General features: G+C 35.9%; 1 protein-coding gene across 1 annotated transcript in view; it reads right to left on the bottom strand.

The window, feature by feature from the left end:
- gfra4a (GDNF family receptor alpha 4a) overlaps positions 1–14,732 on the bottom strand; it is a 287,628-nt gene extending 272,896 nt beyond the window's left edge. Inside the window, exon 1 of the mRNA XM_067421642.1 lies at positions 14,580–14,732. The gene's annotated coding sequence lies outside the window, so the exon portion shown is untranslated. The remainder of the gene's footprint in view (positions 1–14,579) is intronic.
- Positions 14,733–16,365: the final 1,633 nt, after the last annotated feature.

The raw sequence follows: 16,365 nt of genomic DNA, 5'->3' as shown, positions 1-16,365 counted from the left end.
TGTATTTTTTTGTGAAGAATCAACAACAAGTGGGACACAATCATGAAGTGGAACGAAATGTATTGGATATTTCAAACTTTTTTAACAAATCAAAAACTGAAAAATTGGGCGTGCAAAATTATTCGTCCCCCTTAAGTTAATTCTTTGTAGCGTCACTTTTTGCTGTGATTACAGCTGTAAGTCGCTTGGGGTATGTCTCTATCAGTTTTGCACATCGAGAGACTGAAATTTTTGCCCATTCCTCCTTGCAGAACAGCTCGAGCTCAGTGAGGTTGGATGGAGAGGGTTTGTGAACAGCAGTTTTCAGTTCTTTCCACAGATTCTCGATTGGATTCAGGTCTGGACTTTGACTTGGCCATTCCAACACCTGGATATGTTTATTTTTGAACCATTCCATTGTAGATTTTGCTTTATGTTTTGGATCATTGTCTTGTTGGAAGACAAACCGTGTCAGTCTCAGGTCTTTTGCAGACTCCATCAGGTTCTTCCAGAATGGTCCTGTATTTGGCTCCATCCATCTTCCCATCAATTTTAACCATCTTCCCTGTCCCTGCTGAAGAAAAGCAGGCCCAAACCATGATGCTGCCACCACCATGTTTGACAGTGGGGATGGTGTGTTCAGGGTGATGAGCTGTGTTGCTTTTACGCCAAATATAACATTTTGCATTGTTGCCAAAAAGTTCAATTTTGGTTTCATCTGACCAGAGCACCTTCTTCCACATGTTTGGTGTGTCTCCCAGGTGGCTTGTGGTAAACTTTAAACAACACTTTTTATGGATATCTTTAAGAAATGGCTTTCTTCTTGCCACTCTTCCATAAAGGCCCGATTTGTGCAGTATACGACTGATTGTTGTCCTATGGACAACCTGTGGAGTTTCTCACCTCAGCTGTAGATCTCTGCAGTTCATCCAGAGTGATCATGGGCCTCTTGGCTGCATCTCTGATCAGTCTTCTCCTTGTATGAGCTGAAAGTTTAGAGGGACGGCCAGGCCTTGGTAGATTTGCAGTGGTCTGATACTCCTTCCATTTCAATATTATTGATTGCACAGTGCTCCTTGGGATGTTTAAAGCTTGGTAAATCTTTTTGTATCCAAATCCGGCTTTAAACTTCTCCACAACAGTATCTCAGACCTGCCTGGTGTGTTCCTTGTTCTTCATGATGCTCTCTGCACTTTAAACGGACCTCTGAGACTATCGCAGTGCAGGTGCATGTATACGGAGACTTGATTACACACAGGTGGATTCTATTTATCATCATTAGTCATTTAGGTCAACATTGGATCGTTCAGAGATCCTCACTGAACTTCTGGAGAGAGTTTGCTGCACTGAAAGTAAAGGGGCCGGATAATTTTGATTTGTTAAAAAAGTTTGAAATATCCAATAAATTTCGTTCCACTTCATGATTGTGTCCCACTTGTTGTTGATTCTTCACAAAAAAATACAGTTTTATATCTTTATGTTTGAAGCCTGAAATATGGCAAAAGGTCGCAAAGTTCAAGGGGGGCGAATACTTTCGCAAGGCACTGTACAGTCCCTGACAAAAGTCTTGTCGCTTATCTATTTTCTAGAAATACCTGATATTAACCTGACTTTTAATTAATTCATTGGTGTTAGAAATAGCTCATATGAAAAGCTAAAACCCTCCCAAATGATGTTTAATGCACTGAAATAAATAATTTTCACAGAAAAAATATTTATCATTTAATCAAGACAGAAAGGTCAAATTTTGGCAAGACAAAAGTTTTGTCGCCTATACAGAAATTGAACAAATTTACTGCAAATACAAAAATATGTCAGCAAATTAAGTTGTGGTGCTGTGAGATCCAAATTTAATATCTTGTATGACTTCCATGAGCTTAAGGGACTGCATCCATGCGGTTTGGCAAGGATTCATACAATTTATTGATGAAGTCATCAGGAATAGCTAAGAAAGCAGTCTTGCATGCCTCCCAGAGTTCATCAATATTCTTTGGTTTCGTCTTCCATGCGTCCTCTTTCATCCTACCCCACATATGCTCAATGATGTTCATGTCTGGTGACTGGGCTGGCCAATCCTGGAGCATCTTGATCTTCTTCACCTTGAGGAACTTTGATGTGGAGATGGAAGTATGCGATGGAGCACCGTCCTGCTGCAGAATTTGGCCTCTTTTATGGTTGGGAATATAAGAGGTAGCTAAGATTTCTTGGTATTTTAGAGTATTGATGTTGCCTTCCACCCTGCAGATCTCTCACACACACCCATACTGGATGTAACCCCAGACCATGATTTTTCCGCCACCAAACTTCACTGTTTTCTGGGTGAATCTCTGATCCATTCTGGCTACAGTAGGTCTCCTGCAATATTTGTGGCGACTGTGGTGTAATTCAACAGAAGATTCATCTGAAAAATCCACCTTCTGCCACTTTTCCAGCGTCCATCCTTTTAGCAGGCTGTGGGCCTTGGCAAATGCCACACGGTTTTTCAATTGTCTTTTGTTTAGTGCTGGCTTCTGGGCACTGATTCGACCATGGAGGCCATTTCGAGACAGAATCCGACAAACTATTCTGGTTGACACAGGGACTTCAGGTGACCAGGTCTCGTGGAGCTCTGCTGCAGTGGAAAATGGGCTGGCCTTGGATTTGAGCCAACAAACGGTCCTCTCGAGCAGTTGTCTTGCGGGGTCTGCCTGACCTGGGCTTGTCAAAAACGTCTCCAGTCTCTTCAAATCTTTTTTTATCCTCTGTACTTGACGCTGACACACATTGAAGGTGTCTGCCACATCAGCAGTGGATCTGGTCTTCAGCCTCTTGATAATCAAAACTTTAGTCTCTGGGTGAATCTTAGGCATGTTTGCAGAGGTCTAGTTGCAGTTGATGGGAAGGTCTAGCGTACTGGGGATCTTTTTATACACACTTGAGACCTAATTGATCCATTATTAGTCACAGGTGAAGCTCATATGACAAGGTGACAACACTTATGTCTTAGCAAAAATTGACTCAATGGGCTTTACCAAGCTGTGAATATTAGAATACTTTTTGAAAGTTTAGTTTTTCACTGAAACATTATCACAAAAGCTGGTGGGATTAAAATGAGCCATTTGTTGTAAAAAAAATCTTGATTAGAAATATATTTCAGCGGCACTTTAGGTCAATTTGTACACAAGCGACAAGACTTTTGTCAGGGACTGTACATAGGTGTTAGCCGTAAGTTGATTTGCATACCGCTGACCGTCGGAAGCTATGTATTTTAGTGTTAAATTTTTTTTTTTTTCACAAACACGCCACTTCGCTTCAGAAGGCCTTTATTAACCCCCAGGAGCAGTTTGGAGCAGTTATATGATGGATAGAAGCACTTTTTATGGACTTCAAAAATGACCCAACAAGTCACTGCCATTATAAAGCTTGGAAGAGCCAGAACTTTACACATAGGATGACTTGAGGCTAAGTAAATCATGGTCTAACTTTAATTTTTGTGTGAACTATCCCTTTAAAGATTAAAGATCCTGATTTACCTTCATCGCCATGTTTGTGTGTGATAGCTACACATACCTGCGACACATAACATAAAACAGTAACAGTAATATTGTAATATATTACAATTTAAAATATGTTTGTTATATACATTTTAAAATGTAATTTATTCCTGTGATGGCAAAGCTGAATTTTCAGCATTTTTACAGTTTTCAGTGTTACATTGCATGATCCTTCAGAAATCATTCTAATATGCTGATTCGATGCTCAAAAAACATATTATCAGTTGAAAAGAGTTGTGCTGTTTAATATTTGATGATATCTTTTTTTCAGGAATCTTTGATGAATAAAAACCTTAATAGCATACATTTGAAATATAACTCTTTTGCAATGCACTTTATAAATGGTTGTGAAGTGCTTCACTGAATTGAGTACATACTGCACTGTTAAAGTATAAGAATTTGAATGCAACTCCAGATTATGGGCCACTTTGAGGCTCCAGGACTGACAATGTGAAAGGCATTGGGGAACAGGGGACCTGTCCTGGATGTTTTTTTGTTTTGTTTTTTGAGTCAGGTCAGGTTAGATCAGAAGTAAAAACACATCTGTGCCAAACAAGAAAGTTACAGGTCTTAATGTGTGCAGCAGACTGCAACATTTGATCGATTATTCTGTAGTAACCGGTGCGCTTTTTAAAAGTGAGTCACAAAGTCTCAAGGTGATGATGCCCAGGTACAGCAGAACCGAACCGATCCATCATTCCATCTTTCTAACCTTAAAATCACAAATCAAACACATTGGACAAAACAAGCCTTTTTTGTTTTGTTTTTTCTTTCGCAATGGGTTAGAAATTATGGCAACACTTTAGTATAGGGAACACATTCACTATCAATGACTTTTGCCTCAATAAACTCTTTTACTGCTTATTAATAGTTAGTAAGGTAGTTTTGTAGCATTTAAGTTTAGGTATTGGGTAGGATTAAGGGATGTAGAATAAGGTCATGCAGAATAAGGCATAAATATGTGCTTTATAAGTTCTAATAAACAACCAATATCCTAGTGATATGCATGCTAATAAGCAACTAGTTAATAGTTAATAACTGAACCTTAAAATAAAGTGTTACCGAAATGATTACCGACGGATGAAATTTGCATTGGCGGAAGATGTAAGGAGTGTCACATGAGGCTGGATAACGAAACAGGGCATGGCATAATCGCCGTTGGACGTTAATGAGAGTAATCTTGCCATAATTATGGAGCGCACTGTGATTGTGAGTGTGTGCTGTGGCAAGGCGGCTAGGAGGAGAGCGTGGTTTAGAAGACCCTTTAACTGCAATAATGGCTCATAATTAAACTTACACGTCTGGGTGAAATATGCAAAGGCATGAATATTAACACCTGCTTTTAGACTGAACAGTATATTTGAATAGTCTGCCATCTGGTGTGCCTACAGCCCATTCACCCTAGAGTAATTAATGTCTGTGTTCATTCTTCATAAACAAGTTCCAGATATAGTGACATCATTATCATCATCCTCATCATCATGATCTATTTCTTGGTTTTATGGATGTCTGGGAAGATGATACTGCACAACACACTCCGGTCCACTCTCATTAACAACACCAACAGCACTCAACAACTGTGCATATAAATATATATCCAATGTGTCTATTTGCAAAAGAATTGCTCTCTAGGAAAGAGAACTGAAGTGCTGGCCTGAATTTAAAAGAAAAAAAAACTTGCAATGTCATTCTCAGTATGAAACCTGAAGTAACACTTACGATTATCAATTCATTAGTCAAAACACTCTCGACTCTTTTAATTACTCTCCAAACACACATTAACCAAGTTTCAGTAGTGAAGGCATGAGCGTTATATGCTGTACGGTAGAGTGTGGTCAAGTCTGAAATTAAAATGTGCTTGAGGCTAATGAAGAGCTCTCCAGACAACAGCTGTGTTTTAATGCATCCCTGCTCTGCACAGGAGCTCTCACACTATGGAAAAAGCATCCTCAGTGCAGACATTACACAGCCATAAATCAATTACCAACCTTTAACATTAATTATATTTCAAGCTCAACAGCATGAGTGTACATTGATGAATGCTAGCATTGCCACGCCCACATATCCCATCAGCCCCTGCTATCTGATATCAGCACATTCTCACTTAATGGAATCTGAAGGGCCGATATCCTGCAGACACACACCATTACACTCCATTACTGTATCGGCGCTTGAGTGTGTGTATGAGCCCTTTCTACTAAAGTGAAAAGTAACAACAAAACACTTTTTAAGAGGTTTGGATAAATAAATAATATTAATCTTATAATGAATGAATACAAGAATACATTAAAATAATATAACAAATACAACTTTGCATTATCGAGCAAGCGTAACAGTATGTTTGCAGCTAAAATAACTCTGGTGGCCAGAATGTACAAAGTGGAGTCTCATAAGCCCCACACCTTCAGTACACAATTTAAGCGACACGGATACATCCACAACGCTAGGGGTGCTCACGCGTGTTCGTAAAGATCTAGCTTTCTGTTGAGATTATGCAGAATTACATTCAGAGTGGGATGTGGGGCATTTCCAAGAGTGTGTTTCATTCATTCATTGTAAAGGCTCAATTGCAAAATCATACCAGTGCACTGAACCGTTCGCTCCCTATAAAGTCCCAAAATGCACTGTGTTAACTAGAGTGCATCAAAGTCACTAGAAGGCAAGCCTGCAACCTTTATCCATAAAAGAGTAATGGCTAATGCTAACGCTGCTGCTGTCGGTATGCAGGAAATGAGACCAGAGGCCATTTTTTAATGGAAGTCAGTGAAGAAGAGGCTTTACTACACTGAATAAACCACTTTTGTGAGGTAGAATAGTTTATTTAATGAATTGATTGCCTGCCCACTAATCTTTAACATGTTTTACGCTAAACAATACTTTTGTTGGGAACGATGTAGATTTTACAATGATAAAGTTATTTTATTAAAGAAGGCAAAGAAAGAAATCTCGGACAGGTAGGACTCATTTACAGCATTACCATAGTATTTAATATGGTAATATCGCGCATGATATTTAACCTTCACCCCTTAATATCAAGTTATATTGAGTTTTCCTTAGCAAAGAGGTCCTTTTAATATATATTTTACAGAACCCCAGACTTTTTTTTAACCTTGATTATTTGTTTGTTGTTATTTGAAGGTATAGAGCCAGCAAGCCTGAGCACATTGAAAACTCTCATACCTCCTCCATGCAAGGGAATACGACACATACAACCACTTTTCTCCACACAGCTCATCCAAAACTCATTGCTTATTCATATTTTCAAATAACACCTATTTCACTCTTCACATGAACCAAACCCACAATTTCCACACTCTAAAAACTAAAAACCATTTTTTTAAATGGCAAATCCCTGAGTTTAAAATGCACATTTGAAAAATATGCACTATTCATCGAGAACAGTTAATACATTTCAGAACAACCACAAGGCAGAATGGCCACCTCTATTAAACAGCCAAAGGCCTATCAAAGGCAAAGACAAAACTGACTTCTCTTTAATTGCAGAGGAGCTATGCAGCTTTCTTTCTGAGGTTAAGCTCATTTTTAATACAGGGATGAGAACTTAATATGATGTCTTCAACACATCTGTTCTTGCAAAACTGAGAAAGTAAAATCTTCTTTGGAGAAAGTTGTTCTTCCCATCACTCCACTTGTAGAGTGTCCCAGAGAGACACTTAGAGACACAATAGTGTGTCTTGAAATGTAGAGCTCAATGACTAGGATATTTGTAGTCTCTCTTTCTTTCTATGCCTTCATGTCCTCTATTGACAGTAACGTGACATTGCAGACAGACTGGGTGCTGACACCAATGACACAATCATGCTAACCAGGGCATATTCCTTGCTGTGTGTGTGCGCATGTGTGTATGAGCAGGCACAGATCGTTTACACACACGTAAGTATTTACAGTAGCCCAAAAACATATTAGGACACATATATCACAAATATTTGAATGACATAGAAATCACACGTACACTTATGTTGACTAACATACTATAACACATGTAAAATACTTGATTAAAATTTTAATAGGTTACATTTAATGTTAATATATTTTAAATGTATTAAAGTGCAACATCATTAAAAATGTGTATACATACAAGTTCCAATAGAAATTACATTAAAGTATATTTTAGTTTACCATAAGTGCTTTTAATATATTCAACCATATTTCAAAAGCCATTATGAAGTTACATATAAAAATGTACTTAAGTCCTACCTGAGTGGGTTTAATATACATAACTATAAAAATAAATTAAATGTTCATTTAATTGCAATTAATATGCAATTAGTTTGCACATTCACATACTCTTATAAAGTACTATAAGTACTCTTAATAGTATGCTATAGCGTAAGATTCTTTTTCAGAAGTGTTAGATATAAGACATTGATCTATTTCGTTTAATTTTGCCTTTAATGCCACTTGGTTTGTTATCTTGTTATATAATGCAAATACATTCATATATTCTAATAGCCTTTGAATTTTGACTTTTTGTAGTCACTTTACCTCGACGTTGGTAAGTACAGATAGGCTTTTCGTTTTCCTCGTTTCCTCTGTTTCACCTTTCTTACACACACACACACACACACAATCACTGCAGGATCCCCCAGATGGCTCCATGTCACCTAACAGGAACAAAATCCATCAGGAATAATGTGACATCGGTTGGACAAACACACACACACCAACACATCCAGACAGACCATCCTCATCCACTGCTGCAGTGAGCCATCTGTGAATCAGAAAATGATTTATTTATTCAGAGATAAACATCACACATGCTCTCGTTCTCTCGCTCTCTCCTCCTCACACAAAAAGACAGGCACATGGGCACACTGTCTTTTTTTCTTCCTACATTGTGTATGTGTGTGTCTGTGTTCCTTGGTGAGCAGCAAACGAGCTGGGAGGAAGACCTGGACCCTCCATCTTCATCTAAAAGAGCTTTCGGTTTCAGTCTACCGCACACCGTCTCCGTTTCTCCTCCTCGCGCTTGATGGATAGGAAAAATGGCGAAGAAGTAGATGTACAAACGGATGAATAATCAGAATGTCTGTGTCCCCTACCGATGTCATCGTAAGTTGTGAGGACATCGTCTCTAGAGTAGTGAACAGCACACAGAGCCCCAGAGGAACACTGCTCCAGCAACTGAACAAAAAGATATCAGCTTAAATAAGAAAAATGACTGAAGTTTAGCAAAAACCCAAATGCCTGTCCTTTATCCAACAGAGAAAAGAGTTCAATATGAACCTTCACTGTCTGAAGAAACAGCTACTAAAGAAGTGACAGCAATCAGCACAGTCTTTTACACTTTACAGAGATACTGCACTTGAACAGATTGATAGGAGGTATTCATTCCTAACACACACGCACACATCTCAACCAGCACTGTTCTGCTCTCATTTGAATTCACAATAAATGTTCTGTTTGGGCTCTCAGAGGCACCAAGGCCCTTGCTGTTGAAATATCATGTTTAAAGTTTTGTTTTCCTTGTCTTGGGAACTGAACCAAACGTTATAACATGCTTTAAACGTGTTCAATGACAAAAGTTTTTATTATGCAAGTTTGTAGTCTCAGAGAACATGAATAAATGCAATGAATCTTTCACATGCCACGATGTTCAGAATGCTGTAAGCCTGTCAGGTTTTTTTTTTTTTTTTTCAGGGCAAATTAGCACCAAACAGGGAAAAAACAAAAAAATCACTATTTTAGATCAGTGTGTAACAACCTTAGGGCACCTTGGGGGAGTATGTAGGCAGGCGTGAGAACTTTGAAGACAAATATGGATGCAAAAACCGATTACACCGTGAGACAAATCATTATTATCAGTAGCTGCTGTTCAATCTGCTGACCAGTGTTATTTTAGTATAAAACGCATATAGCATTGATATTAATATTTTGAACTGAGATTTTTTTTTAATATTTTGGTATATTGTTTATTTTAAAGAATTTAAAAAATATGTTATGGTTTTTTGCCATAAATATAGTTATGGTAAAAATATTTTTGGTAAATTAGTTGTTGTTAATTTTTGTTCTTGTTTTAGTCATTTTACTTAAGCTAAATGAAAATGTTGCCTTCACAACTACAACCAATATATATATATATATATATATATATATATATATATATATATATATATATATATATATATATATATATATATATATATATATATATATATATATATATATATATATATAAATAAATAAATAAATAAAAATAATAAAATAAAATAAAATAAAAATATATATATATATACACACACACAAAAACTATTGTCTGTTTAATTTCAAGAGAATGAAACAGGAACCCTGCTGCAGACATAAATAACTTAAAAAAGACATTGAATAATAACAACAAAAATGATTTTTAACCTTCATCCTTCCCTCACATCCTGTAACAAATCCTTCCCCCACTTTTTTTGTCCATATAGCTTATATAATTTTATATCTAGAGATTTTTTTTTATATTTACCTTTAAATTACAGACTTTATCAATACATCACAAACATATAATTTAAGCACATACTTTCAACTTGAATTAAAAATAATAATAATTCTAATACATGCAATAACCAGCTCAAAATATCTCACAGTAGGTCAATTTGCGTGCCTCTGCCGATCTCTTGTGAGGAAAAAAATTAAATAACATGTTATAGCTTATATATAGCTCCTATGGAGAAAATATTTTTTTCTGTTTGGTCATTGAGTTTATCTCTTTAGTACGCATTCACAAACACAACTAGTGTTTAGTTCATTTGAGCATTATTTAGGTGGACAAAGTACACAACTCTGTTACTTGAGCAAAAGTAAAAGTACTACTGGTCAAATATTACTGCGTTACAAGTGAAAGTTGTAAAAACAGATTTTTACTTAAGTAAAAGTACAGAAGTATTTGTTTTCAAAAGTACTTAAGTATCAAAGTAAATTTCCTTTTTTAGCCAATGCATTATTTTATTATTGTTGTATAAATGCACACTGTCGTCATGGTTTAAGCCATTCAGTGATGCTCCATCTGACATACTACCATACGACTAACTTAAACTCATTTAAATACTTGTAGAAAAGTTACAAAGCTCTTTATAAAGCTGCTGTCACTTTAAGGCCAAATGCACGGATCCAGTACAGTGATACACTTCTGATATTCTCCCAACTTTACTCTTCTCTTTTTCCTAGACGTTTATATTTTAAATATTGTATAACTTTTATAATTTTATAAGCCAAATAAACTAATTTTTATTTTATTTTTTTACAGAAACATACTTTCAAAGTATGGCTATGGGTGCACACACTTGTGCCTAAGAACCGTCTTCTTCCATTTTGCTATGAACTGATCAGTGTTCAAAAAATGTTGGGAAAATGTATATGACCCTATAAGAGAGATTACTGATAGACTGTCTGCAACAACAACAACAACAACAACAACTTTTAAAAAAGGTTAAATTCACCGGCTTTCAGAGCTGCTACAGAAACGACTTTCAACCTAGATAGAAATGTAGTGGAGTAAAAAGTACGATATTTGTCTTTCAAATGTACACTGTAAAAAATTATATGTTCAATAAGTTATGACAACATATGTTTTTACATTGTTTTAACTCATCAAAATAAGTTAAGCAATGTTAAACTTGTTTTTATTAGTTATACAAGATGTAACTAATTTTTTAAAGTCGGTTTAACATCATTTAAGTTGAAATAACTTAAACATCCAAGTCGATTGTACTGCAAAAGTTCAAAATTTGCCTTTTTTTTTACAGTGTAGTGAAGTAAAAGTCATGAGTTTCCAGAAAAAATAATACTCAAGTAAAGTACAGATACTCAAAAAGTGTACTTAAGTACAGTACTCAAGTAAATGTACTTAGTTACTGTCCCTGCATGCGGGGTCAAATTGACCCACGAGGGAAGGATTTGTTACTTTTTTTATTACAACCACATAAAATCCTTGAATCCAGTCAATTGGGGTGCGTGTGTGGAGTTCGCTATTAAAGGTATATTTCACCCAAAAAATTTAAATTCTGTCATTAATTCCTCACCCCATGTCATTCCAAACCCGTAAGACCATCATCTTATTCATCATCAAGCTCGCAGGCCCTTCCATAGAGACAGCTATTTAATTAACACTTTCAAGGCCCAGAAAGGTATTAAAAACATTGTTAAAATAGTCCATGTCACTCCAGTGGTTCAAACTCAATTTAATAAAGCGAAGAGAATACTTTTTGTGCTTCACTTTATTTATAACATAAACAGCAGGACACTGGCACAGGTCAGAATGAAATTAATGAATAAGGTCATTATTTTTGCACATAAAAAAAGTATTCTCGTCGAGCCAAGTTACACAGTGTTCCTGTAATTTAATTTCAGAAAATACACATGTGTGGGAATGGCAAAAGTGAGAACTATGGTGTCATTTTTAAGGTCAAGTTTTATGACATATATCAAGGGGGTTTCAAAAAATAGATTTTTGGACTTTTGGACTGGTCAAGAGTCTCATAAAACCTCTGCAGGCTTGCGCACAAAGCCAAAAGTGCAGCAAAGCAAATATTCCACACTCACTCAATCACTTTCTCAATCTTCTTGCATTGTGCTGTGGATGAACTTTGCACAAGTTTCCCCAAATAACTCACCCAAGTGACATTGTCAGTCAAATCAGAGGCTGCGACAAAACACAATGTTTTATGTCTTTGCTTTGATTTTTGTTTTCACATTGATGGAAAGAAACTTTGATTTATGTATGCTCAGTGATGGAAAAGACTCGTCTTTACTGATTTGTGCCTGTCTATCTGCTCAGTCAAATAAAGCCATTTTTTATAACAGTGTGTTGTTATATGAGTCTGTACGGATGAAAATAAAGAGGGATTTACATTCATTACTACTGGGTTACGTCACTTACAATTATATCTAAAATCATGTCGAAAATAAATTAGTTGTCAATTTATTTTAATCACTCATCTACTTGTGTTGATTTTATGTAACTAGCTTTGGATGAAATGATTGCTAAATGATTAAATGTAAATGCATCTAGTTATTTTTAAATATAGTCTGTATAATTAGCAATTAAGTACTAAACACAAATGTCATATGTTTTGTAAACAGCATGTGAGAAAATGAGTGAAGCTGGAAGCATAAAACAATAATAGTGCATTGATTCCTCCACGTACATCAAGAATTAAAATAAGGGTAATGTAGGGAAGGAAAAGGGAAGAATAACTGCATAACAACATTAATATGATCTTAAAGATATTCTCAAAGGCCACAATTTGTGGTGTGTGCTTGTGTACTTGAGAGAGACAATGACAGATATGAAATGAGAAATGGATGTGCTCTTCAATTATCCCTTTACAACGTGACAAACAGAATAATCACACACACCCATTTACAGCTGAGACATTTCAATGCACAGAGGAGTATAATAAGCCTTCTCCCACTGTTCTAGTCATACATTAACATAATAAATTAACAACCTGAGAAGGAGCTGTTTTTCTGCTTTATATATTTTATAACTGTCATATTTTATTATCAGTAATGTTGAAATACTGTTAAAGGAAAGGAAATTACGAAGCGAAGCCATAATAAAATGTATGTTTTTTCAAAGGAGCACCACAGCTGCTCAGTGATAAGTTTTAGTAGTTTTATCGTGTTTATGACATTTGTATTAGTTTTTTTTTTTTAATGTCTACATAGTTTATATTAATTTAGATTTCAGATTTAATTTAGAACATCAAGTTCAACTAAATCTAAAAATTAATGTAGCATGGCAATAGCAGAAACAACAAGTTTTAAAGATGCTGTTTGTACGTTTTAGCGACATCTAGTGGCGAGGTTGTAAACTGCAAACGCCCACCACTCACCCCAACCTTTCGAAGCACATAGAGAAGCTATGGTGGCCAATATATGACAAAAATGGCGTTGTCGTAGAGAGCAGAGTGACTAGCGCTTTGTAGAGAAGTTTGTCTGTTTAGGGTAGTCTCAGCCAACGGTCTGATGCATATGGCACAGTTATCTAGAAACACTTCAGGAGTTTCGAAGTCGTCATCTGATTGGTTGAATTCTACAGGATGTCCACGAGACGAGCGTGTTGCATTCTTTAACGATCTGCCTAGAAACGATCCGCCTAGAAACAAATGCCGTGACTCCAAACTCCCTCGTGGAAGAAACGCCATCATGTTGTGACAATCAACTAAACACTGGATTTTCAAGGGTATGTAAAGTTTGTAGCTCCATTGTTGGTCCTTGACCAATGAAAGCTACAATGAAGTCCGACCTTCTGCCGTCAGTCTGAAGGTCTGGCTACGCGAGACTACGTGGGGCCCCAAATGTTCATTGACGCTCTTAGAATCGACCTAACTTTTCCCCCCTTTGAGGGATACTCAAACATGGCGGTGCAAAATGCCGATTTCACTGTAAGGGGACCCGCAGTGTATGTAGATAGAACTATAAATGGCTAATTTTAAGGTAATAAAAACATAACATAGCATTAACAGCACAACCTTACATATAAGGTCTTTATACACAACTGAAAACATAGTTTATTGCATTTCTGTAAATAGATCCTCATAAATACTATGCTCTACCTTTAAATGGAAATGAATCAGTAAGTCATTTAGTAAATGGTTTTCCACTTATAACAAACACGATGAATGTAACAATTAAAAGGGGGAAAAAATATGCTTAGCTATAGCTTTTGCAGGGCGCCGCCATCTTTAAGTACTACAACATGTGACGTCTAAACTCTTAAAACACGGTAGAGTTAGAGACAGATAAGATAAAGACAGACACAGAGAGTGACATATGGAAACTGGAAAGTCAGAGGGCATCAAAAGACAAAGGAAAGGCCATCGTTGTATTTCTCATGCTTTACACTTGTAAACTGGACAAAATAGTAAATTATCATAAACTGCCGTTAACTGCCTCGCTTGCCGATACATAAGAGTCAAGACTTCCTCATTCATTGTGTTGCTAAACTTACCGTCATAAATTAAAACTAACCACAACCATTAACAGCCGTTTGTCATTTCACAACTTAACGTTACAGAGATCAAAGCTGATTCAAACCGCAAAACAAATATTTCTTACCGTGATTCCACGTTTACCAAAAAGCACACCAGGACGCCGGATATTCGCCAATTATGTCATCTTCTTCGCCATCATATTTGTTTGTATCTTTTTGCAGTCCATTTTTTTTAAATACGTTTTTAACTTTTCAACTTTTCCTTCACCGTTGGAGCGAGTCTAGTTTATTTTTAATCGCCTACTTTTTATCAGCCAAGAATTGCCTTGCCAATAGCACTGGAGCCCTCTATTGGTCAAATACAGATAACGTTTATCTATTACTAGTAACAATTACAGCAGCTAATAAAAGCAACAAAATAAATAAATACATAAATTCAAAGACCATAATCGATACTACATGCCCACATTTATTATAATAATAATAAATATATTATTTAATATAGGCCTAGATGCAAATTTACAATTTGCATAGCCTACAGCTAATACAGCTAATTTACATCTAGCCTAGTTCAAATTTGTTCATCATACATGTTAACATTTTTCTTTTATTAATAATAATCTTTTATTATTAGGAGCCAACAAACTCTGTGACATCAGGCTAAACAATCTAGGCCAATAACGATTTTTTTTCTTCTAGTTTTACATTTATAGTGTTTCTATATTAGAGTGCAAATCCATTTAAAAAATCAATTTACTTACTAAATAATTTAAACTTGACTGATTGTTTCAATATGTTTTGTTATATTTTGTTTCAGTTAACGACCGTTTTTTTCTAGTAACAAAAATGTTTTTCATGGTTTTAGATTTAGTTAAATATATTGGTTAACCCTCAGCTGCTATGCCACAGCTCCAAACCCTCTTGATGTTTACATAAAATCTAGTTTCTTTGTTCAAAGTGTTGAATAAATAATTCGGTTTCTGCTTCCTAAAAGGAAAATCCTGCTTTTTCAACAACAACAAAAATTCCAACTTCTGGGGTAAACCAGGAATGGAGGTGGGAAGATCTGACAGCTCAGGTTTATTACATTCTTTTTTTCTCCCCCTTTTTTAACTTCTGCACAAATGTTTCATTAATGTCTCCCTAAAGCCCTCATTGGTTTTCATTGATTAAAAAAAAAAAATCGGTCAGTGTAAACATTCAAAGACACCCACTGTCTTCAGGAGTATGAGTCTAAATGAGTCATAATTCAAATTTATTTCGTTTGAAGTTCAGCTGTGTACTCAGACTGACAGTCTGAACCTCAAACACACACTGACTGCATTACTTTCTTTGTTCTTGAATGCTAAATATTGTCTCTCATTATTCTAAAGCACTGAAAAAGACATCAAGAAAAAAAAAACATCCTACCTAGGAAGTGTGTAGGAGTTGTGTTGTATAAAAGGGCAGAGAAAGCATTTACTGATACAACAGAAGAGAAAAAAACTAGGCAACCTGGAACCACAGTGTTCCTTAACTAATGCTATTCTGGCAAAACTGGTGGTTTTACATGGATCTTTAATGTGAAAAGATTTTCCTCTGCAAAGATTGCATCTACAGAATTTTAATCGGGACAACTTTGGATGTAAATATAGCTTAGGATATAAGTTTTGTCAGGATTTAACTGATACGTTTGTTATAATATTATCAGTATTCAAGCACTGAATTATTAATGCACATTCGAATAAGCTTGTGATGACGCATTTGGTCATAGTGTTATTTCTATACTTCTTTTATATCTATAGGATTGCATTCATAATGCAAAGTTTACTACTGAGATTTCAATTAGAAAAATTCTTCTAGAGGGAAATGCACACCTGTAAATGAAAGATTTTATCATGAGAGGGTAAAAGAGAGTGACAGTAACAACAC

Source organism: Pseudorasbora parva, chromosome 17, assembly GCF_024679245.1.
Source record: "Pseudorasbora parva isolate DD20220531a chromosome 17, ASM2467924v1, whole genome shotgun sequence".
Taxonomy (NCBI): Eukaryota; Metazoa; Chordata; class Actinopteri; order Cypriniformes; family Gobionidae; genus Pseudorasbora; species Pseudorasbora parva.
Note: the sequence above shows the minus strand (reverse complement) of the source record. Positions and strands in the feature narration are given on the sequence as shown.